At 40.4% G+C, this 26,187-nt stretch overlaps 1 long non-coding RNA gene across 10 annotated transcripts in view; it reads left to right on the top strand.

Moving 5' to 3' along the window:
* LOC127494001 (uncharacterized) overlaps positions 1-26,187 on the top strand; it is a 184,676-nt gene that overhangs the window by 80,665 nt on the left and 77,824 nt on the right. For 3 of the 10 annotated variants that reach the window (XR_011387745.1, XR_011387743.1, XR_011387739.1), the window contains exons 6-7: positions 329-462; positions 15,853-15,949. The exons of 4 other annotated variants lie outside the window; for them this stretch is intronic. This is a non-coding gene — a long non-coding RNA (uncharacterized lncRNA). Of the gene's footprint in view, positions 1-328; positions 463-15,852; positions 15,950-16,246; positions 17,668-26,187 lie in introns of those variants that run through there. 3 more of the 10 variants (XR_011387746.1, XR_011387740.1, XR_011387747.1) reach the window with 2 other exon arrangements.

Below are 26,187 nucleotides of genomic sequence, written 5' to 3'. Positions count from 1 at the left end.
TTAGTTTCTTTTTCTACTACATATTTCTTGTTAAATGTTGTAAGCCTAGAAACTTGACTAAAGTTAGGTTCCCTTTTTATGGGAGGCATAAGTACTTCATAGTCAGTGTTGGGTATTTGCTGTTGTATCACTTCAACAGTGCAGAATGTCCTGTTTTTGGATTGATCCATGGGTTTAGATGTTGTCAGCATGATCCATCCATTGTCACATTTCCCATTAACCAACATCAATGATAATTTTCTATGTCTGTTATTTCACTGGGGCTTGCAAAATGTTTTTTTTCTCTAATTCAATCATGCTTTCTGAACTAGTTGGAATTATTTTACAGGGCATAACTTTCCTTGACATATATCTGGATAACCTGAAGCATATTCTATAAAGGAGAGCCAAGATAAAGGAAAGCCAAGATTCTTTACCTAAATTTATCCAATTTCAGAGTAATGAGACCAGTGGCATTCAAAGGTGACAGATATGGCTTTGTCAAAATCCATTATAAACTTAAATATTTCATGTATTTCTATATTTAATGTGTTAACTTATTAAGAATTTTATGTAATTATATGTATATAGATTTAAGAATTTTAAGTTTGTAATATATGTTACATGTTTCAGTCAGTGGATTTCAGTTGAATCATGCATTATAATGGATACTCAGTTTCTCCACCTCAATTTTTTTTTAAAGATTTGTTTATTTATTTTAGGGGATAGTGACACAGCTGGAGAGACAGAGGGAGAGAGTGAAAGTGTGAGAAAGAGAGACAGATCTTCCATTTGTTGGTTTACTCCCCAAATGGCCACTTTTAATGATCAGGGCTGGGCCAGACCAAAGTCAGGAGCCTGGAACTCTATCCAGTTCTCCCACATGGATAGCAGCAGCCCAAGGGTTTAGGTCATCCTCCATGGTTTTCCAAGGCACATTAGCAGGGAGCTGGATTGGAAGCTGAGCAGCAGGACTTGAACCGGTGGTCTAATATTGGATGCTGCTGTCACAGGCTGCAGCCTAACCTGCTACTCCACCTCAATTTTAATAAGATTGCTCTTTATAACTACTTTGCTACTATTCTAGTTAATTTTTTTAAAACATTATTGTATTTAGGACTAAAAGGTACACTTAATGTGGAAACTTCTGAGAGCAAGGACCCACATAAAGATGAAGATGAAAATCACCTGTATTCTCTCCACTGAAAAATCTCTCTTTTTACAAATGTTATTGAATTCCTTCTATCCTTTTACTCTTGCACACACCATTAAATATTCCATGGTCCCTTATTATAATCACTCCCCAGAAGTACTGTCAGCTCTCCTCATCTTCCTTATGTGTGCCCAGCAGCGCTTTCTCCTCCTCCACTCTGCACCTGCTTTCATGCTAGCAGAAATGATTTCTTTGGACTGTTCCCTTCACTTGGTGATCTAAAGCTTGGATATGCACCCACTGGGACCAAGAAACTTCTCTCCTGCTTTCCAGTGCTACTCCTTATGCTGTCCCCAAAGCTTATACCCCCTTTTAGCATCATGTTGCTGTTGACCTATCCTCATGCTCCAGTGAAACAAAGACCTTCAAAGGATAACTAATGCAAATGTCACAAAACCAACCCTCACCTGTAGCTGTCACCTTCACCTTCTCCCATCTCACAGTGGAGGGCACTTTCTTCCTCCTAGCAAATTCCAGTTCCTCTCCTTCTTCTCGTCATCCAGTGTTCTTTAACCTTTAAAAACACTTCACTTTGTTACTCTCTATCACTCCTCTTATAAACTTACCTCTGTCTTCTGCTTTATCATTTCTGTAAATGCGTTCCAATTTCTCAACCCTATCTTAAAGTACTACCACCAAGAAACACCATTGCTCCCTTGGTTCCATGTCTTCCTGAAGGTAACACCCATTTCTCTATTTCCTTGCACTGCCAAACTTCTCCAAAGTCATTAACTGTATTGTTTCTACTTCTTTAACTCTTCTTCAATTTATTCTAGCATGGCTTCTTCTAAGCACCATTGCATTTACATTTCTTATCTCAAGATCACTGGCAATCCACACAGCCCCATGCAATATATACTTCTCTATCTTCATTTTCACCCATCCAGCATCTGGAGGAATTGGGCCTTCTCTGCTTGAAATATTCTTCTCTTGGCTGTCAGTAGGCTATTGTTCCTTCGATTTCCAAACTCACTGACTTCTCCTATCAGTTTCCTTTTCTGTCTAGCTGTTATTCATTTCATTTCCTTTGGTCTAAGTCCTGAGTCCTTTTCTTTTCTCCTTTTCTCCTTTCTTTTTGAGTGATCCCATCAATTCTCAGCTTTAAAAATATCAATATGGCTCAAGACTCTGGAGTTTATACCTGCAACCCAGGTATACTTGACAGGTCAACCTGGATTACTTAGTCATCCCAAATCAGATGTCCAAGATAGAACTTCTCATTTTTCCTATACAAATCAATCCATCCTCCTTCTGTCCTATCTCAGTAAATAGTACCATTATGCTCCAGGAATCTAAGAGTCAATCCTGATTTTTTCAACAACACTTATATTTTATCTCAGGCATCAGCAACTCTATTTGATTCTACTTCCTAAAATATCTTGACTCTGCATCTAACTTTCTTCTTTCTTCATGGGTAACACCCTGGCCATGGCCCATTCTTCATCTGGCTTACGTCAGTGCCTCTTCGATAGGTTTCTTGATTTCATACTTGCTCTTCTACAATCCATTTTCCACATGTAAGCAAGAGTGATCATCTTCTACTAGAACATAAATTAAACTTTACTTTAAAACCTTTAGTGGCTTTTCATTATACTCTCAATAAATCCAAACTCCTTCAGAACTGGAAGGCTCCACAGATCTTTGTGATCTATCTCCTTCCTCTACAACTTCAGGATGTTCTATTCCTTCACTATATGAGTCACTCTTTGTCAGATACACTCAGGTCTTTTGTGCCTTAAGGTGTTCATACATGCTCTTCCCTCTACTTAAAATACTTGTCTCCTCACTGTTGCCATGTGCGAACTTGTTATCCATTGGAAATTAGCTTAAATATTATCATTATGATGCTTTTTCAGGCCAGTTTAACTAAAGTAAGTCTTTTTCTCATTATGTTCTATTTCATCTCCTTGATGATTATGCTCATAGTCATTTTTACACTTTCTAAATATTTATATACATGTTTGTTTCTGTCTCCCACTTCCACACTGATTGTAATCTTCACAAGAGTAGAAAACATCTTGTCGGCTTTTGAATCCCTGAGGTCAGCTTGGTTTCTGGCACATAGTTGTTACTCAGAAAATATTTACTGTATTAGCAAAAGAATTGTTATGATTGGTTTTCAGTAGGTCATATTATTTATGAAAGCATTTTCTGATTCCTTGCTGATTTACTGTGCCCAGCTAGGCTTTCAAAATACACTATTGAATAAGACAACATATCCTTGTTTATATCTCTCAGAAGGTACGTATGTGATGTAGGCACATATAATATAAGCAATTTTGTACAATATAATTCAAACTTAAATAATATGATTAGTAATATAGAAGAAATATACTATACTTTTAAATGGAATAAAAGGGACACTTGTGGAGGATAGTAATTGTTTTAACTTCTTATTTGACGTTTTGGCTATTTTCAATTTCCAGTGTTCTATACATCCTTATAGATGTGTAACACATTTAATCTATATCTATTTCCTAGAATGCATTTTTAGGAAGGACTTGCTGAGTCAAGAGTCATAGAATAATTTTAATATTTTTGACTTTCATAGCCAAATTGCTTTTTCTACCCATATTGAATGGCAGCTCCTGTTTCAAGTATTTTTGCCATCATTTATATTCTGGTCTTTGAAAATTTGATATTTTATATGAGAAAAATAATCTCATTTTAACTTTAACAGCATTGATTCTTAGTGAAGTAAAAAATTTTCTTAAACCTTTGTTTTCCATTTAGTGTTTAGTTTCTAGGTTCCTTACTTATGTTCTTAACCTATTCTTATATTGAGATATTCATCTTTTTTATTTATAAATTTTTATATGTTATATAAATAATCATTAGCATTTATGGTCAAAATATGTTTTCCCAGATTTCTAAATATTTTTGTTTTATCATCTTTATGTTTTTTATGTTGAAGGATTATGCATTTAATCTTTTTAAAATCAAATTATTTAATTTAAAATTCTTGGAGTATATCATAAGGCTATAAAAATCAATAATTTACTTCTAGCACGATTTCTTCTCATTTTTTTCATGGTTAAAAATTCATTTTGGTATAAAAAGTAAAGTGGAAACATAGGTTTATTTGGATTTCCAAAGAGTTTGCTTTCCAGATCTAACTACTTCCTTCCTGATCTAACTACTACAATTATTTGAAAGCAGAAATGTTTTCTCCATGTTTAGCTTGTCCAAGATCAATAGGCATCCTGAATGTTCTTTATTCATTTACTATCCTCCCATGTCAGGTATGTTGGCATAAATATTACAGATGAGGAACTAAGCATGCAGTGACAACTTCTGGAAAGTGTTCTTAGAGAGGTCAGGACTGTGCATCCTTCTCCTTTTTGCTAAGTAGCATACAGACATGAGATTCTGAGACAAGGATCACACTCTAGAATACTGGTGCAGAAATTTGGACATATCCTGGTCTGTGATGACTCTGTGGAATGACTAAGCCTGACAAGACTGATAAAGAAACAAAGTCATATGTTTAAAAACCACACTTCAATTTATCCTAATTAATTCAGCAAACTGTGTTATAATTTGTATCTTTTACTCTGTTTTGAACCATATTTTCTTTGCATCATTTATCTCATTTTTGGAAATGGTATATCGTCTTCAGGGCCTCCTAGTGATTTCCCTTAAGTTTTAAAGATATGTTCTTTAGCATATTTTCTTTAGTTATCAAGAAAATCCAACTATTTTCCCTCCTCCTAACATGATAAATTTATTACAACTTTGTGCCTGTCCCTTTCCTTTGTAGACTTTTCTAATAAATGTAATTCTTCTTAAATTATGTTGAAATTTTTTACTTTTTTCATTTTCAAACTTGTTTTTTTTATCATTTGTATCAGCTTGTAGTAAGACAATTAGTTAGGCTAACTTCACCATTGAGATGATTTCAGTTCTTGATACAATTTTTCTTTCTCTTTCTTTCTTTTTTGTTTCTCTTGCTTCCTTCCCTCCTTCCTATTTCAGATTTATTTATTTATTTGAAAGATGGAGTTACACAGAGAGAGAGGCAGAGACAGAGAGACAGGTCTTCCATCTGCTGGTTCACTTCCCAAATGGCTGCAATGGCCAGGGCTGTGCCAGACCAAAGCCAGGAGCCAGGAGCTTCTTCTGGGTCTCCCTTGTGATTGCAAGGACCCAAGCACTTGGGCCATCTTCCACTACTTTCCCAGGTGTGTTAGCAGAGAGCTGGATAGCAATTGGAACAGTCAGGACTTGAACTGGTGCCATATGGGATGCTGGCACTGCAGGTAGCAGCTTAACCCACTGTGCCATAACATGGGCCCTCATACCATTTACTTTTTAATACAACTGAGATTTGTGATTCTCATTTTCCTTTTCTTTTGCTCTGTGGAGAGACATCTCAGGTTATTTTTTCCAAGAAGAGTGTTATAAGACTTTTTGTAAGAATTTGGATTTAAGAATGTTTTTCTTGGGGCTGGCGCTATGGTGTAGCGGGTTAAGCCACCATTTGCAGCACCAGCATCCCATATGGGTGCCGGTTCAAGTTCAGGCTACTCTACTTCTGATCTAGCTCCCTGCTAATGTGTCTAGGAAAGCAGAAGAGGATGGTCCAAGTACTTGGGCCCCTGTACCCATGTGGGAGTCCTGGAAGAAACTCCTTGCTCCTGGTTTTGGACCAGCTCAGCTCTGACTGTTGCTGTCATTTGGGTAGCGAGTCAATAAATAGATCTCTGTCTCTCTCTCTCTCTCTCTCTGATTCTCTCTCTGTCACTCTGTCTCTGTAACTGCCTTTCAAATAAATAATTAAAAAAATGTTCTTCTTATTGCTTGAAAATTCTTAAGTTCCCAATTTTTCTTCTTAAAACTCTGTAGACTTTTTCTCTCTATGTGAAGTTTAATATATAGAAGTATAAGATCATCTTGACTTTGTTTCTCCATAGTGACCAGGTTTTGTTTAAATTAATGTTTATAAAAGGTTATTTTTGTCTTTGTAGATATAAAAAGTTCCTGAATATTCTATGCATAATTTATGTATTCATCTACTTATTTTATAGATAGTGAGTCCTTTTGCTTACATACTTAGGACTTTTTCAGTTCAGCAACATTTTCTTTTATCATAATTTTGATTACTGTTTTGCTTGTAATTATCTTAGTGCTCCCTTAAGAAAGACATTAAATTATTTAATTGGTTTTCCAAACTCTCCATCAAGATCATCATTTACTCATACTAGCATTTTTGCCTTTTTCTGCTCTTGTAAGAGGCTCTGAAATTTGCCCATTGTAAGAGACATTGAATGTGTCAGCGTGATGTCTGCTTCTTACTTGCTCCTTTTTTCTGCTACTAACCTTTATGTGTTGCTGTTCCATCACTTCCCTGGGCTCATTAGGTGCCTTTGAAGAGAAGAGTGCCATTATTTTAAAATCTGTTTCAGATTTAGCTTAATTTCATCTTTTTTCTCTTCTTCAGTTCACCTTAACCTATTTGCTCTTAGTGGACCTTTGCAAAAGCTAGGCCTTCTTATGATTTATTTAAGGGCCCCAGTTTCTTAGAACTTTATTCTGGTCCTTTCAGTAAATGAGTTTCAGAGATGAGCTCTGTTTCTGAGTCAGTAGCTGTTCTCTCCCTTTCTCTTATTCTGGTCTATTGTATGTGCAGGGCTCCAGACTCATGCTGTTCCCTTCCTTACTCAGAAAGCAGAACACTCGCCAGATTTGGTGTCTCCCATGGATAAGGGGAAAGGATGCCTTTTTTCTTCTCAGATACACAGTGGAAATCATGTCCTCCAGGGTAGCCCCTATCCCAAGGGTCAGGAAAGCTCAATGACATGGTGCTGGAGAGGATGTTCTCCTACTCTTACTGCTGACCTTCTGAGAGTAGAATGCTAAAAATTACATTATAATTCTCCAGCATGTTTTGTTACCAGAATCCTCATTCCTTCTGTCCTGCTCCACAGTGCTTTAACTGTTGGAATAATAGCTACCAGGATAGACAGATTCCTTTCTGCTAGTCCTTGTGACTCTCTGTTTCTTGGGGAGTTGCAAACTTTGAAATGATTAGGGAATGATGATGGGGATGAACATTTTGATCACCTCAAAGTATTGTGCCTCTTCAGTAGAGAAGCAATCACTCCTCCCACCTTCAACCCCTGGTTATTATCAGCCAAGGACAGATTAATAGGGACATCCATATTGCATTCACCTTATTTAGACAAACTGTGTAGATGACAGAGTGCTTTCTGTAATTCCTGACTTTGATGGTTAGAAATTCTGACAGTAAGTTCTTGTTGATCTTGGGTAGTAGTGGAGACAGTGTAATATTTACCTGTTCTATATTTTATGAACAGATAGAAGAGAGGGGCTCCAAGAGTCCCACCATGAAGTAATATCAAAGAAGTGTGGGGAGCAATCCGGACTGGACTAAGTTACTCGAATTAGGACTTATTCTATGCATCTGCTCTCCCACAATATGGCGCTGGGAGAGAAGTAAACAGCTTCCGCACAGCTGCCTCCAGTTCAACCAATTAACTGTAGGACTTGCTCCTGATTGGAGAGCAGCGTACTCAGCCGAGTTGGGATTGGCGGAGGAGGACTATAAAGGAGGAGAGAGACGGCATGCACGGGGAACATCTATGGGGAACATCTAGCTGAAGGAACACCCGTGCAGCCCCCGAGAGACCCGGCCGGCGGTGTGCCGCTCCCCTGCGGAAGTGGGGAATGCGGCCAGGGGGAACTGCCCTTCCACGGAGGTGGAAGGGAGAGTAGCCAACCCGGGAAGAACCAGCAGCAAACCCGGGGAGGGCCGAGCAGACGAAAGAACAGCGCAGGGCCCTGTGTTGCTCCTCCACGAAGAGGGGGAGCGACATAATGGTGCCGTGACTCGGATAGGAAACCTAGCTCGGATAGGAAACCTAGCTCGGATAGGAAACTTAGGACGGATATGAAACTTAGGAGGGAAGAAACGGGAAGAACTGGGAAATTACCGGAGAGAGAGACTAGCAAACAGCCTAGGGAAAAGCCGGACGAAAAAGGAGCCGGAAGAAGCTATTGAAAGCCTAGGCATAGACTCGGATACGGACTACGGGGGGAAGCTGGGAGAAATCTCTAAGGTTGAAAGCGAAAGTGAAAGCTAGAACAAACAGACTCAGACGCGGACTGTGGGGAGAGGCCAGGAGAAATGAGGGAGGAATATTGTTGGAAGAAAACTTAGGGAAACATACCGGGTAGAGAAAAGTGTTAGGGAAATTGAAGCCGCGGGGGGCAGGCCGAGGCGGAAACGGAAGCCACTTTGGGGTTCTCAAGTTAGCCCGGGAATAGGGGGCGAAAAGTTGAAGCCAGAAGCTGAAACGTGAGCCAGGTTGGGATCCGTCTGATTAGCCCGGGGAGCAAAGGACGGGAAGCCAGATCGTGGGGCGGAGACGTACGCTGGGTTGAATTCGCCAGGCTAGCCCGGGGAACTTAGATTGAATCCTAGTGGCGGAGACGCAAGCTACGCTGTGTTACTCGCGGAAGCCGCCGCGTGCAGAGAGAGCACGGGGCGTGAATAGATAGGGAACGCTGGCGTAGGCCGTGGTTCAGACGCGAAAGGGTTAAGCGTGGAGACCGCGAAGCCGAGCCGCGCAAAGCCGGGAAGCTGCGCAGATGAGAGAGGCGCGCGGGCTGAAGCGGCGCAGAGCCGGGAACCCGCCGGCGGGGCGAGGTGCCGGAAAGCCGCGGGGATAAGAGAAACAGAAGTTTGGAAGTGAAGTAAAAGAGAAATGGGAATGCTGGAAGATAGAAGTGAAATGGGAGAGGTAGGAATGCCCGGAGATAGAGAAATAGAGAAAAATAAGGCCTCCCCTCAACATGCCAATTAGAAGGCTTGGATTCGGTCTGCCTGATTTAAGGCGGTAAGCGCCAGCAAAGCTCGACCAGAGTATGAGCTGCAGGTCACCGAAGATAGGCACGAACCAACACTAATAAGTCTCCCCCACAATAAGGCAATGAGAAGGCTTGGATTCGGTTTGCCTGATAGGTTTTGTAAGCCCCTGCGGGCAGAGCAGAGCATGCGCTGCAGGGCACCGAACACAGGCATGCATCAGCGCCTAAAAACCTCCTCACAATGGCGAAGAGAGGACCCGGATTCGGTTTTCCTGATTGATAGGACTTGTAAGAGCCTGTGGCAACTCTAGCAAGTAGAGCAGAGTGTGTTCCGCGGGACACCGAAGACAGGCGCGTATCAACGCTAAAAAATAAAAAGAAAGGGGGATCTGTGGGGAGCAATCCGGACTGGACTAAGTTACTCGAATTAGGACTTATTCTATGCATCTGCTCTCCCACAATATGGCGCTGGGAGAGAAGTAAACAGCTTCCGCACAGCTGCCTCCAGTTCAACCAATTAACTGTAGGACTTGCTCCTGATTGGAGAGCAGCGTACTCAGCCGAGTTGGGATTGGCGGAGGAGGACTATAAAGGAGGAGAGAGACGGCATGCACGGGGAACATCTATGGGGAACATCTAGCTGAAGGAACACCCGTGCAGCCCCCGAGAGACCCGGCCGGCGGTGTGCCGCTCCCCTGCGGAAGTGGGGAATGCGGCCAGGGGGAACTGCCCTTCCACGGAGGTGGAAGGGAGAGTAGCCAACCCGGGAAGAACCAGCAGCAAACCCGGGGAGGGCCGAGCAGACGAAAGAACAGCGCAGGGCCCTGTGTTGCTCCTCCACGAAGAGGGGGAGCGACAAAGAAGGAGTAATGTTGATTGTCCTGACTTGATAAATACATGTGGCATGCATGCACTGAAATGTTTCACTGTAGCCAATAAATATGAACAATTACTAATAAAAATTCTCAAAAAAAACATTTTAGCAAGTACTTGAGTGCTTCATAGTGTTAATATATTCCAAATAAGAAATGCCCAGCCAGCGCCGCGGCTCAATAGGCTAATCCTTCGCCTAGCGGTGCCGGCACACCAGGTTCTAGTCCCGGTCGGGGCACCGGATTCTGTCCTGGTTGCCCCTCTTCCAGGCCAGCTCTCTGCTATGGCCCGGGAGTGCAGTGGAGGATGGCCCAAGTACTTGGGCCCTGCACCCCATGGGAGACCAGGAGAAGCACCTGGCTCCTGCCTTCAGATCAGCGTGGTGCGCTGGCCACAGTGCACCGGCTGCGGCGGCCATTGGAGGGTGAACCAACAGCAAAGGAAGACCTTTCTCTCTGTCTCTCTCTCTCTCTCTCACTGTCCACTCTGCCTGTCAAAAAAAAAAAAAAAAAAAAAATTCCCTCTGATATCACTTCTGGGATAACAGATATGCATGTGTAATTAATATTTTTAGATGTTCATGATTTACCAGGTACATGCTCATTGCTTGATAAATATGATCTTATTTAATCTTAATAAAGACCAAATGAAGTCAATGTTATATAATCTCTGTATATGGATGAGGCAGTAGTTTGGAGACTCAACTAATCTGCCTAAAGTCGCTGAGTTGGAGGCCATGGGGTCAGCTTTTTGGCCCCATGTACATGACCCCAAGTAAATAAATGTTCCTCAAATCTAGATGCCGGGAAGATATGAAGGAGTTTCTAGTAACTACATGCTCTTTAATTTTGAGAAGGAGTGGGGTATTCCTCATTATTATATTTTAAAGGGTTTATTGTTTTGCAACTTTCCTACTTATGCCCTATCCTCTTTTAAGGAAGAAAAGAAAGCTTTCCATAACCATCATATTATTGCACAATTCTTTAATCTTAAAATTTGCTGCATTCTATGATCTGGGAAGCAACCACCGATGCACCAATGCTCATTTTCCTCCACTTCATTTCCATTCCATCCATCTGTGAGTGAAGTGATTCAGCACTTTCAAATGCCAATTTCTTCTTTTAAATCTTCTCTTGTAAGAAAACAATGTCCCTGCCTCTTAGTGACATAAATCCTAGTGATCCCTTCTTGGGAAAGTCTATTCAAACATTAAAATATGGACTTTGGTCTGATAACAGCTTCATAAGGATAGACTAGAATGTAAATTTAAATTTTGACTTACTTTTTGAGTCAGCTGTTTTCCCCCTATTTCTTAATTAGAGGGTTGATAAATCAAAATAAATAAAATAAAGTGGAGTGCAATTGCTGGATGATGAGGTAGTTTAATATATCTTCAGGGGCCACCACAGTGTGGGCCCAGGCTCCACCTGTAGCACCAGAATCCCTTATCAGTGCTGGTTGGAGTCATAGCTGCTGTGCTCTGAATCCAGCTCTCTGCTTTGGCCTGGGAAGGCAGTGGAGGATGGCCCCCAGTGCTTGGGCCCCTGCATCCATGTGGGAGACCTGGAAGAAGCTCCTGGCTCCTGGCTTCAGATTGGCTCAGCTCTGGCCATTACAGCCATCTGGGGAGTGAACCAGCAGATGAAAGACCTTTCTGTGTCTCCCTCTCTCTTTCTGTAACTCTACCTTTCAAATAAATAAATAAAATCTTAAAAAAAATTCATCTTCATTAATGGGCAGAAGAACCACCTCTAAGTGCAAAAAGAGAGGGATGGACATTCCTTCAATGCCTGATCCGTGCCAGGTGCTGTCTTAGATACTTGACCAGCTGGATGAATGTGAGCACTCTGCTAAGCCAGAGCCAGGGACTGCTAACTCAGTCTAATCCTTACTCATGGTAGAATTCCTCTAGCAGTGTGTTATCTACTGCTTTTCAATTCTTGAATTCTACTTCCCACGGCAGCTCCTGACGTGGTTAATAATTCTAATTGTCAGGAAGTTTTTGTTTATATAATCTAACTCCATGTGATTTCCACTCATGATTTCTGTTGCTATCATTTACATCCAAGCAGAGGGTGATGAGTCATCTTCACCAAGACCATCTTCCAAGTATAGAAAAGTTGTCTGTCAAGTAACCCTCAAGACTCTTCCAGCTCAAATTGTATCAAGATGATTTTAGGTTTATAGTTATTGTGATTTGAGACTGCATGGCCACATGGAGGGCTCCCACAACACTCTTTCACTCATTTTTCCCTGGGGATATACATTAAGTGTGCATTGTTGAGATCATTTAATAGCTCCTTCTTTCTAAATAAATACTTCTTCAGGCATAATGGTGTACCTAGTATTATTATCTATAAAATTTTTACCACTAAGGTGTTTATAAATTACCTATGCGTTATCTATGTGAGGGTAACGCAAAAAGTTCTGGAAAATGGAATTAAAAATAAATTTAAGTTGGCACAAATTTTTAAAGATCTATGCATAGTTTTAAAAAAAATTTTATTTATATGAAGGAAACAAATTTCACATATTTCATATATACAGTTTTAAGGGAATAATGATACTTTCCAGCCTACCCTCCCTCCCTCACACCCACATTCCCTCCTCCTTAATTTCTTAGTTTTCTTTTAATTTTTGCAATGAAGTATTTTCAATTTACTTTATCTTCACAAGCTTAAACCTCCACTAAATAAAGAATTCAACAATAAAAAGTAGAAAAACCATTATTCCTCAAGAGTGTAGACAAAGGCTACAAACAATAATCAAATCTCAAAATGTCAATTTCATTCATATACATTACATTTGTGTCCTGTATATTGGTTAGAACATATCAGGGAAAACATATTTTTCTTTTTAGGTCTGTCTTATTTCACCAAGCATAATGGTCTCCAGTTTCATCTATTTTGTTGTAAAAGATAGGATTTCCTTCTTTTTTAAGGCTGAGTAGTCTTTCATCATGCATACATATCACAATTTCTTTATTTAGTCATGAGTTGTATATGCAAGATTCAGGGGAAAAATCAGAGGTCTCAGGCTTTTGTGATGCAGCATGGCAGAATTTGAAGCATTTATATTTTTTCCAAATAGCTATTTCCTCTGCTTATTGTTTGCATAACCTTGAAAAAATTGTTGAACCTCCCTGAAACCCAATTAACTCATGTATAATAGGGTTATTAATGTTCATTTTGTTATTCTTATATAAGATCTCAGTTTATGGGCAGTCTGGGGAATGCCTGCCCATGCTAGCTTATTACCTGCCATGTCATGCCATGCAATCTCAGCTCATTCACTCAAGCATTCACTAGGTTAGGAGTAGGCCAACTTTTTCAGTAGAGTCAGTAGTATATATTGTAGGCTCCATGGGCTAAGAAGACATGTCCTCAACTTTTTGCACACCTATTCTTAGTGAAAGGCTAATGGTAATTTTTATAATTTACTGCTAAAGAAGAAAAAGCCATTCTTAACTCACAGGCCATGTAAAAACTGGCAGGTCAAGGGAGGGCATTGTTGCACAGTGGGTTAAAGCATGCTTGGGATAGCCACATCTAGTGTTGAGTCCCGGCTACTCTGTTTCCAATCCAGCTTCCTGCTAGTGCACCTAAGAGGCAGCCGGTTGGCCAGAGTACTTGAATTCCTGCCACCCATGTGGGAAAATAAGATGTAGTTCTTGGCTCTTTGGCTTCAGCCTGGTCCATTCCTGTCTGTTGAGGGCACGTGGGGCATGAACCAGCAGATGGAAGATCAATTTCTATCTCTCCCCCACATTCAAATAAATAAATAAATAAGTAAAAACAAGCAGGCCTGCCTGTTTTTCCCCTCCTATTATTAAGTAGGTTTTTCTCCTTTCTCAAGTGTCCAACTGCTTTTTAATTTTACTGTCTCTTCATAATAACATCATTTCATCTTTAATTGAGAAAATAGAAGTAATCAGAAAACACTTCACCACAGCTCCCTCTGTCACGCCTCCCGTCAACTGCCCACATTCTTTTCCTTGTTTCTGGTCATAGCCAAGAACTCTCTAGGCTCCTGACACAGCCAGCACCTCTGTTTGTGCATCATATCCCATTGCCTCTCACTTGCTTAGGAAAAGTACTGCAACCAAGCACTCTCCCCTATTCATTTATTCCCCATTTCTTTCAGCAAAACTCCATGAATGAATCAAACCTGCAGGAAAACTCCAATTTCACTCTTCCTATTCTTCACCATTTCCCTGTCAACTTCAGCAATGACCTCCAGGTACTGCAAGGACCCGCTGTTAGTCATCATCTGGACTGATTTATCAGGAGAATTTGCCGCAAGGTCATTTCTTTCTCCCTAAAGCCCTTTCTTCACTTGCCTTCAGGAATAACAGGCTTTATGGGTTTCCTTCATCATTGCTGCTTCTTTCAGATACTTTGCTGATTCCTCCATACCTCCACTACTTCTTATTGTTGGAGAGTCCTGTGGATTAGTTCTTGAATCTCTATTTTGTTCTATATTTACTCTCTTCATGATCTTATACAATCTCACAGCTCTAAGTACCATCTATGTATTGATTAATCCCTTATGTTTATTTCCAGCTTGTCCCATTCCCTAACTGAAGATTCATACTATGCACATCACTGCTTTGAGGCTTCTTAAACTCCTTGTGTCCACAACTGAGCTGCTGATATTTACTCAGCAACAAAATTGACATCTCTCAGAATCTTTCTCAATGATGGAAATTACAACTCTATTCTTTCAGCCACTCTAACTAAAATCCTACCTTTATCCTTTAAAAAAATTTTTAATTAACTCTAGGAGATATGAGTTAACCATGTCCATGTAAAGTGCAATTCAATGAGTTTTGTGAGATGCATACATCCATAAAACTACTGCCACAATCAAATTAGAGAACATTTATTTCTCCCTCTGTCACCCTTCCCTCCCTCTGCATCTGTCCTCAGGATATCACTCATCTGCTTTTTGCTATTAGAGAACTAGTTTACATTTTCTAGAATCTGTTATAAATGCTATTATACAGTATGTATACTTCTCTGTGTCTTTTATTTAGAATAACTAGCTTAATATTCATTCATGTGTATAGCTTTACTAACTTCTCCTTATTGTGATTATTATTCTATTATATGGACACACCATAATTTGTTTATGCATTCACTATATGATGGGCATTTGTGTTTCTCTCAGTCTTGAGCTCTTATGAATAAAACTGTCATGGGTATTAGAAGTCTTTGTGCTCATAAAGCATTTAATTTCATTTTTCTTCAATAAATCACCTAGGAGTAGAATGTCTGGGTAATATGACGGGTGTATTGTGTAATTTTTAAAGAAACTGTCCACATGGTTTCCCAAGGCAAATGAACCATTTTGCCTTCCAATCAGCAGTATATAATAGTTCAGTTCCTCTACTTCCTTGACTGGCTGTTTTATCACTTCATATCTGACATCCTATCCATTACAAAATCCTGTTGTGGGGTGGGTGTTGTGGCCCAGAGGGTTTAGTCACTTCTTTGGATGCCTACATCCCATATCAGGGTGCTGGTTCAAGTCCTAGCATCAGCTACTGTTTTCCTATTTGTTTTCTTTTTTTAAAAAAAATTTATTTGTTTATTTGAATGTAAGAGTTACAGAGAGGGAGAGGCAGAGAGAGAGAGAGAGAGAGAAAGAGAGAGAGAGAGAGATAGAGAGATATCTTCCACCTACTGGTTCACCTCCCAAATGGCTGCAACAACCAGGTATGGGCTGAAACCCAGTAGCCAGGAGCTTCCTCCAGGTCTCCCACATAAGTGCAGGGGCCCGAGCTCTTGGACCATCTTCTGCTGCTTTCCCAGGCACATTAACAGAGATTTGAATCAGAAGTGGAACAGCTAGGACTCGAATTGGTGCCAATATAGAATGCTGGTGCTGCAGGCGATAACTTTGCCCACTACACCACAGCACTGGTCTCATTTTTTAAAATTCGATTTTTTTCACAGCTCCTGATTTTCTGAACCAGCTTACTGCTAATGCACCTGGGAAGGCATTGGATTATGGCTCAAGTACTTTGGTTCAAGCCACCCATGTGAAAGACCTGTAAGTTCTGGGTTCTTGGTTGCATCCTGCCTAACCCCTGACTGTTGAGGATATTTGGGGAGTGAAAAAGCAGATGGAAGATTCCTGCCTCTGCCTCTCCCTCTATCACTCTGCTATTCAAATAAATAAGTATATAAGTAAATAAATATTTTTAAAAAACCCTATTGCTTAGCCCTTCAAAATTAGTTTAGAACTTTAATTCTTCTCCCACAATTTCTACCATTTTGGTCCAAGTCATCTTCATTTTTCCACTGGACTTTTGTGATAGCTTTAAACTTATACTTTGTTCCGCTTCAGTGTATTCTCAACACAGTAGATGAATCAATCCTGCAAAGCCATAAGCGTTTTCTACTCCACTGTTGAAAACCCTCAAAACTTCCCATCTCAGAACAAATGCCAAGGTAATTACAGTGGTATATCTGGCCCTCTCTGCTCCTCACCACCATTTTCTTTCTACCTTCCCAGTGCTCTTCTCCTCCCTTCCCAATCTCCATGGTATTTCTTGAACGTATCAAGGATGCTCCCAGCTCATGGCCTTTGCAGAGGTTGTTCTCTGGCTCTCTTCCTTGCCAGATCATTGCACATTGTCTACCTCCTCATTCATTTCATTTCTTTTTTTTTTTTTTTTTGACAGGCAGAGTGGACAGTGAGAGAGAGAGACAGAGAGAGAAAGGTCTTCCTTTGCCGTTGGTTCACCCTCCAATGGCCGCCGCTGCAGCCGGCGCACCGCGCTGATCCGATGGCAGGAGCCAGGATCCAGGTGCTTTTCCTGGTCTCCCATGGGGTGCAGGGCCCAAGCACCTGGGCCATCCTCCACTGCACTCCCTGGCCATAGCAGAGAGCTGGCCTGGAAGAGGGGCAACCGGGACAGAATCCGGCGCCCCAACCGGGACTAGAACCCGGTGTGCCGGCGCCTCAAGGTGGAGGATTAGCCTATTGAGCCACGGCGCCGGCTCATTTCATTTCTTTACACTGATGATGCTTTCTCCATGAGGTTGTTCTTGATGTTATGTTTTAAATATTGCTCATCTCCTTATTCCATTTTCCTACCTTATTTTTCACCATCAAATCATTAACCTTTGTTAATTGATACATATTCATTGATCTTTTACTATGTGTCAGTAGTCCATTTTAGGCATTAGATGAAACAGTAATAATCTCCAGCATTATGGAATTTACAAGTATTTTAGTAATTTCTCTTGCTTTTCAATTGTCTTCTGTCTGGTAGAATTAAAGCTGTATGATCACAAGGATTTTGTCTGTTTTGTTCAGTGCTGTATTCCTTGTGCCTAGAAGAATGCCTGGCAAATACTACATTCTCAACAAATACCAGTTGCTGTCTTATTTTCCTCCAAATAAAAAAGCAACCCCTGCTCCAAGCTTCATTAATTTGGAATTGTTTCCTGTAGTGGATGCCTTTGGGCCTTAAGGGAGGCTGTAGCCTGTGAAAGCTGAAGACATCATTGAACTGTTAATTAAAAATTGGAACAAATTCAATTCTGTGATTTTTCCAAGAAAGGGATTTTAAGTGTTGAAGTGGTGTTAATCTAACTGTCTGAGTACTTATCAAGAAAGTCCTAGTCCTCCATAGGGTGTCTTCTAAAATGTTTGGGTAAGAGGCAGCTGCTTGAGTGCAGAGAGATGAGGCCACTGTTTCTTCAGTTGCCCCTTCACAGGGGATATGTTTTTTAAGACCACCATTCAGAGTGGTGTTCTCCAAGTCTGTCTTTTTTTTTTTTTTTTTTTTTTTTGACAGGCAGAGTGGATAGAGAGAGAGACAGAGAGAAAGGTCTTCATTTTTGCCGTTGGTTCACCCTCCAATGGCCACCATGGCCGGTGCATCGCGCTGATCCAAAGCCAGGAGCCAGGTGCCTCTCCTGGTCTCCCATGCAGGTACAGGGCCCAAGGACTTGGGCCATCCTCCACTGCACTCCTGGGCCACAGCAGAGAGCTGGCCTGGAAGAAGGGCAACCGGGACAGAATCTGGCGCCCTGACCGGGACTAGAACCAGGTGTGCCGGTGCCGCAGGTGGAGGATTAGCCTGTTGAGCCGCAGCGCCAGCCTCCAAGTCTGTCTTTTGACCCACTTGCTTTAGCATTGATAAACTTGAACCACTGAATCAAAATCTTTGGAGGTAGGACTCTAAAATCTTCATTCTTCACAAACCCCTGACATGGTGGGTTAGAATTTGGAATTTTCCATCATTTGTTTCATAGGGAATGGGTTCCTCAGAGATTGTAATGAGATGTCCAGGTGAGCTTAAAAGATATGATTAAAGCATGGGTAGTATTTTTGACTGTGCCTTGGTTACAAAATGCGTTTTATTCCCTCCTCCCAAATGAAGTCTCAGCTCACTTTAGAATTGCTTTAGAATGTCATGCTATTTGGCAATAAAGTCATTGAAGGTTTTCTTAGCTAAGGTGAGGTCTTATTGGAGTAATGTGAGCCCCAGTCTCATAGGACTGATGTTTTGTGAAAAGAGCTCTGTGTGAAGAGAGAAGACATAGGGATAGTGCAGTGTGAAAATGGAGGATTGCAGTGTTACACCCACAAGCCGAGGAACACCAAGATTGCCAGAAAATCATCAGTAGCTAGGAAGAGGCAAGGAAGAATTTTCCTACAGATTTCAAGGGGAAAATGGCTTTGGTGGCACCTTGATCTTGGATGTTTAGCCTCCAGAATTGTGAGACAATAAATTTCTGTTGTTTCAAGTCATCTATTTGTGGTGCTTTGTTATGAGGAGCTAGGGACCCAACAGAGCCTTTTTCATTCAGGTTTTGCAAGCAACCAATATTGTTATTATTGAGATGGGAATATAGAGGAAAGAAGAGGCAAGAGCAAGAGCTTTAGGGATTTCTTAAATTCAGGGAAGCTTAAATATAGACTTGAAATTTCTCTAGAGGAAAGACAAATAGAACTATGGGAGAACAAGGGAATCTAAATCTTTCACACCCACATGAAAGATGATATATTACAGAAATGGCATTGTTAAATCAGTGAGAAAGAGGTGTACCAGATAATATATAGGAGTGGAAAGCTGGCTATTGACATACAAGAATAAAATCAAACCTCTATTTCCTATACTGCTATTAATCACTTCAATTGCACTTAAGGTTTTTACATAGGCTAATTGCAAGTTCACTCTTTCCTATGAGTTGGCATTATTATTGTTATGCCTATTTTCCACATTAATAAAGTGAGGCAGGCTATAAATTGGCAAAAATGAGTTGTGAATCCAGGTAGTCTGCCTGCTGAGTCCATGCCTGTAATCACTGTCATGTTACTTTGTACCTCATATAGAAATCAAAATTTTTTATATAAGGGGAAATGGAATTTAAAGGTAAAAATAAACTATTTCTCAAAATCAACTTTTTTAAGCAATTATACCAGGATTTAATCCATTCTAAAGGAGCTTAGAGTCCTGGGAATTTAACCCTGTCAATGCAGTCTTTTGACATCATTAACTAGAGAAAAATGGGTACCCTTTAAAGATTTTTTTAAAGATTAGGAAACAAGAGAATTTAGGAGAATACACAAGGATACTGATACTTAATGATTTTTCCACCTAAATATTGCAAAATTGACCTTGTTTGTTGAGAGTAATAGGCAAAAGCATTGTGGTGGTGGAGGACTCTCTGGCGAAGATTTCCTGAATATTCTACTAGAGCTCTTTGGCCATCCAGAAAACAAAAACAAAATACCTTTATCATCCCCCAAAGTTATCATCAAGTCCTTTGCTCTTAACTGGTTCACTTTTGCTTTGACTGGACCACTTCCACCTAATGGTAGCTATTGCTTTGCTTTGATTGTTCTTCAGGATCATATTGGTGAAGTCATGTTTCATATGTTATTTCAATTCTTCTTGAGTCAACTTGTTTAAAATTTCCATTTAAAATTCTGCTCTTGCCTGCAGCTGACCTGGACACAAAAGTTTTGTAAACTTTCCTCAATTTTAATTTTTCAGTCACAGTTGTATAAACAGAACCATTAAAAATGTGTCTTTACCTTTCCAAATCCATAAAACACAATGTAAAAATTGCCTAGGGTCATATATATAGATAAATAATAAAATGAAAAAAAATATAGAACAAGTTACAAAGAAATGCTTAGCAAAGGTAAATATTCAGGACAATGGTTTTCCTTGGAAGTGAAACAGAGGATATGCAGTCATTCTATAACATCCTCTACGACTGGTTAGTAAGACATTATTTTCTAAAGTAAGTAGTGAGTACAGGCACACTTGCATTATTCTTCATTTCATTTTCTCTTTATAATGTTGCAAAATACATTTTTTGAAAAGGAAAGCAATTGTCTGGCAGCCACTGAAGGTTGGGAAAGGAAGCATTTCTTCTGAATATCAGGTGTTGGGGCTGCAGGTTAGAAGAGGCAAAGTGTGGCCGTAGTCTGCTCCCTTTGGCTTTCCTTTAGCCTCTTTTCCTACCCCACAGCATTGTTGGGACGATGGAAGTTTTATAAAAATCTCTTCTGAGATCCAGGATCTTCCTGCTCCTGTTCTCAAGTTCACTTTTCCTCCTGGTTTGGAAAGGCTCCTGGTTGGCTACTAAAGCTCCTTTTCAGAATGATTACTTCTTTTCGTAGAGTCATTGTGCTTTCTTTTTCTTTTTGCTAAAAGATTTATTTTATTTATTTGAAAAGGAGAGAGAGAGAGAGAAAGAGAGAAAGAGAGAGAGGAAGACCTTCCATCCACTGGTTCATTCCCCAAATGCCCACAATGGCTGGAGCTGAATCGATTTGGAGCCAGGAGCTTCTTTTGGGTCTCCCACATGGGTGCAAGGGCCTAAGCACTTGGGACATCTTTTTCTGATTTCCCAGGTGCTTGACAGAGATCTGGATCATAAGTGGAGCAGTTGGGACTTGTACTGGTGCCCATATGGGATGCCAGTGCAGCAGGTGGTGGCTTAACCCGCTATGCCACAGTGCCAACCCCCACTGTGTTTTCTAGTCTTTTGTGTTTACTAACTCATTTTTCATTCAATGATTCTTTCAATGTTCCTTTTATTAATTTATTTTGGTGCACACTTCTCTCACAAATAAAGTGTGATTGACATTGAGCCAATATTCTCCCTCCATACAACTAAGGGGTCTTCTAAGCAAATAATAAATAAGAATCAATGAGGTTGGTGTTTGGTGTCTCTAGGGTGGCTTATAGCATACCTCTGGGAATTGATTTGGTCTCAACCAAAAGGAATGGCTGCAAAGAAGGAGGTGTTTTTCACCCAGGTTAGTAAACAGTCTTGCTATTGCTTACGTTCTTACATATACCAATGTTAATAGAAAATATCACCTTGATTTCAGTGTTGTCACTTAATATTTTGCTGCTGTGAGTTTTTCCCAGATATCTTACTAAGATGTATAAAATAAAGCTGAGTGAAGAATACTAGTTTTGGTATCATTTCAATGATGCTATCCTCTAACTAGCGTTTTGTGTTTAAGACTCATTAAATCATGAAGAAGAACCAAGGAGGAGGAATGCAAGGAAGCCTATCACTTCTTTGTTTATACAAATTCATAAGGATCTAACCTAGAAAAGTCTTTCAAAAACCGATAGCATACTTTCTGTACCCTGAAAATCTGTTGTTCATAAAAATCATTATTTTGGTCAGAGTGACACGGAAACGCTTCCTCAGGAATTGACTTTATTTACTATCAATAAATATTTATTTACTATTTGTTGTGAATTTTATGGTCAATTGTTTGTCTTTTAAATATATTCTCTCTCCTGATGAAATTAAATTTGGATGCTGAAGATTTGAAATATTTTAATAATATTATTAAAAATTAAAATGTTTCTAAAGTGGTAAAAGGAGGGGTGTATTAGCTGCATGTGATAGGATTTTGGTAATAGGAAAAGTCATAATATGAGTTTAGTATTTCTTTTTTTGTCCCCAGGGACATTTCTCTATAAAATTGTATTTACAATGAATGGAGCATGGAGTAGGGGGACAGACACTTACTTGCCCCTTTAAACCTATGTCTTGTGGATTTAAAAAAATACATCAGACACTTTTTAAAGCCTTTGTTTGGTTGTCAAAATCCTGTGATCCTGGAATGATAAATTTTATCACTTGGATATGAATCTTTTAAGAGGGATCAAACACTTTACCAGCTATATGACAGAATTCCATCTGTACACAATTTGCACCATGCAGTCATCTGAAACATTAGGATTTTTCTATAATATTACTTACTCCTTAAAACCATATTTATCTTCCTTGATGAGGTGCATTTGCTTACTTAGCAAAGAGGGGGTGAAAAGGTCTTTGTTAGATTCTAAAGTGCAGTCTGCAAAAGTAGACATGCCAGTTTTGCTCCTGCTTTGTATTAATATGTAAAAAAATGCCTGCCACAGAATGGTTGCTCATTAACTACTGAAAGAATGAGTTAATGAATGAGTAAATGAAAGATTGAGTATGGATCATTAACTATTATGTTTCTCATATTTATTCTCCTAAAATTTTAAAGTATCATTTTTCAATAACTGGGATTGCTGAGAGAAATAGGAAGCCAAGTGGGAAATGACTGAAAAACAGGAAAGACAGAAACAGCTGGAAGCACAGGCAGGTCAGATGCTTTAATCATCTTCCATTTTATATACACAAGATTAAAGAGTCCCTCTGAGTTTTGATTAAGGATGCACAGTTATAAGATTAAATATTGGTGAGTCAAATTAGAAAAGGTTTAACTCCAGGCTCAGGATTCATCAAAGCCCTCCCTGCCACTCTCTCCCTCACATTAAGCTGTCTTTACAACATGGGATTAGAGCAAACCATCGAAGATTTTGTGTCCCCAGGCTCTCTGTTACCTTTTCCATACAGCTGTCCTCATTCAGATCACAAACAATTCTCTTGTCAAGAATCAAAGCTCATTTCCCCTGGATGTTCCTGTTTATAACCATGACTGAATTCATTCTAGTGCTTCTACACGTATTTATTTATTTTGGTGACCTGTAGGGTCCTATATCAGGTACAACATGCACTCTTGTCTTATGCATTGTCACGAAACATATTAAAACTTAGTACACTTGTCTATTTTAGAAAACACCTCCTTAATCATTCCAGCAATTATGCAAACACTCCCACAGGGCCAACTATAAAAATGTCTTTTCCTTCCTGAGAATCCTGCCTCTGTCTCCTTGGAAGCCACACCAAAGAGATGTGGGCAGAACATGCAATTAATAACTTGACTGAGGAGAGGTTAATATGGTCGTCAGGCATCTGAGAAATAAAACTGTCATTGCTTTATCAAAGGCTGTAATTCAGGCCAAGCTTGCATAGTAACAACACAACACAACACAACACAACACAAGAATTAAAAAAAAAATAAAGAAAGGACCCAGGTAAGGGAAACGTGGATCTTAACTCTAGAGTGAACCCCAAGTTCTACAAATATATTTTATTGACTGATAAAGAATGAGATCCATTGCCTATTGAATATGTCATTTGTTGTAAGAAAATTAAAAAGTCCAGGAAAACCATTGAGACTTTTTTATTTGAGTTTCAATAACTTGTCAACACCCTAAGAGCAGTGAATTTTTGGAGAGCCACCTTTTTATGTACCACCAATGCCTTTAGGAGTCAGAGTCAAGTTTAATCATTTAGATTGTCCTTTCCCCTATATTGGATGAATCATAGATTTGAGACTCTCATGGTCATTTAAAAAAGCCTGCACTACCTTCTGCTATTCTTTATTTTTTTTGCCTTGCTAAAGACGATTAAGAAAAATGTTAGGAACTAGACTTTGGGTGAGGTCCAAATGTATGAAAGGGAACTCATAATTGAACTTTGATATACAATCTCATAACAATGGAAATTTCAGCAATAAAGACAGTAGGACTCTATTTAGTGGTAACCTAGACTGTTTAAGGAGTAATGGACATGGGAAATCTATATTTTCCATATAAATGATAGCCAAACATGGCTGTTGATAGTTGAGTGCTTTGAGTTCCTTTGTCATTGCGATAGAATTTTCAATGGGAATCTCCTGGGACATGATGGGAGGCTCTCTGGGAAACGACTGAGTTGGCTCTCTAAAACTTTAAGATTGGAATATTTTTCTTCCATGGGAAAGAATTGAAGTATCGAGAGGTGAGAATTGGTAGGGAATGTCTTTAGGATCAAGGAGGAATGCTGGGTTTATTTTTTGGACCACAGAATCCATGAAAAATTTCAGATAGAAATTGGATAGAAGTGATGTCTAGGGACTATGAATCTGGTAACTGGGTACAAAACAACTTGGAAAATTTCTGGAAATGAGGCCAGTCAGTTCAGATTTTATTTTATTTTAATAAACTATACCTGAGAACATGGAGTACTTGGATTGTGGAATGAGCTGAACTTGAAGGGGAAAGAAATAAGGAATGATTTTCTTTTTCTTCATCTATTATATTTAAATACGCTGACAGATTCCCTTTTCTTATCCATGGATGGAATCAGGGAAAGAGGTGGTAGCTTTCTTATTCATTATACTTGTTGGACAGTCCTATTTTGTTAAAATTCATTGCCAAGTATTAAACTATCCAGTCAAAATAAAAATTTTAATCTCATGGACAATCTTAAATTTCTTTCCTTCCATCAGTTCATATACCACAAATTGTCTAGGAAAGAGCTATGCTCTTTTGATATGCTGTTCTGTTCTCTGTTGGTGATACTGTACCCAGTGGAGAGTCTGCCTGCCCTGTTCTTGCAGGAGGTTGAGAGGGCGTGGCACACCATGCCTCCCAGGAAGGACCCCACAGCCTGACTGCTAGCAGGCGGCAGGAGCCCCAGGCACTTTTCCCCACCCCCAAACCCTGTTAAAGGGCCCTGTAATTGCCAATCAGGTCAACAGCTCACAGATGTGGCCCAGCCCATTAGAACCACCTGGAAAGCTATCCCAGCTATGTGACTTTCAAACTGATTGGAGAGGCATATTGGCACCAGTGTCAGTTGTGTCCTATAGAATTAGTATTGCCTTGAATTAGTTACGCCCCTTCTGCCTGTCCTTTAAAAGTAGACGTGGCTGTGAATAAAGACAGACATGTTCACCGAAGCCTGGTCCCAGTGCTTCCTGTGGGAAGAAACTGTCGTCCGCTCTCCCCAGCAGTGCAGACTTTGCAGGAAGAGTGCGTACTTCTCTTTCGCTTACCTCCTGCTACTCGTTTCTTCAGGCTTGGGGCATAGGAAAGCAAGGGCTACAGTGAAAGGGAGAAACGCATTTTTACCTATTTCATGTTATTTCTAGATTTTCCTTGGCTGTTGATGATTCATTTTTTAGGCCTTTTTAATGGTTCATTTTCTGTTAGTGTAAATGAAATACCCGAGGCAGACTAACGTTATAAGTTGCAGAAGTTTATTTAGTTCACAGTTCTGAAGATTTAAGGGCATGGCAGCAACATGAGCTCAGCCCTTGTGAGGGCCCTCCTGGCTGCCTCACAGCATGGTAGATCACAATATGGTGAGAGCATGTGTGAGAACCGGAGATCAGGTTGCAAAAGGAGAAGCCAGAGAGTGATTCAAGGGTAGAGCTCATTTTTTTTCTTTTTTTCTCTTCCTCCCTTCCTCCCTTCCTCCCTACCTCCCTGCAGAGTTAGACAGTGAGAGAGACAGATAGAAAGGGCTTCCTTTGGTTGGTTCACCCCACAAATGGCTGTTACAGCCAGCGCACTGCGCCGATCCGAAGCCAGGAGCTAGGTGCTTCCTCCTGGTCTCCCACGAGGGTACAGGGCCCAAGGACTTGGGCCATCCTCCACTGCCTTCCCGAGCCACAGCAGAGAGCTGGACTGGAAGAGGAGCAACCGGGACTAGAACCCGGGGTACTGGCACCGCAGGCAGATTAGCCTAGTGAGCCATGGTGCCGGCCTTTTTTTTTTCCTTAAAGAATTATTTTATTTATTTGAAAGAGTTACAGAGAGGTAGAGACAGAGAGGTCTTTTATCTGTTGGTTCACTCCCCAGATGGCCACAAAGGCTGGAGCTGAGCTGATCTGAAGCCAGGAGTCAGGAACTTCTTCCAGGTCTCCCATGTGGGTGCAGGGACCCAAGGACTTGGGCCATCTTCAACTGCTTTCCCAGGCCATAGCAGAGAGCTGGATCGGAAGAGGAACAGCTGGGACTCTAACCTGCTGAGCCACAGCACCAGCCCCTAGAGCTCATTCTTAGAACAGCTCACTCTTAGGCCGGCGCCGCGGCTCACTAGGCTAATCCTCCGCCTAGTGGTGCCGGCACGCCGGGTTCTAGTCCT

Source organism: Oryctolagus cuniculus, chromosome 4 (assembly GCF_964237555.1).
Source record: "Oryctolagus cuniculus chromosome 4, mOryCun1.1, whole genome shotgun sequence".
Classification (NCBI taxonomy): domain Eukaryota; kingdom Metazoa; phylum Chordata; class Mammalia; order Lagomorpha; family Leporidae; genus Oryctolagus; species Oryctolagus cuniculus.
Note: the sequence above shows the minus strand (reverse complement) of the source record. Positions and strands in the feature narration are given on the sequence as shown.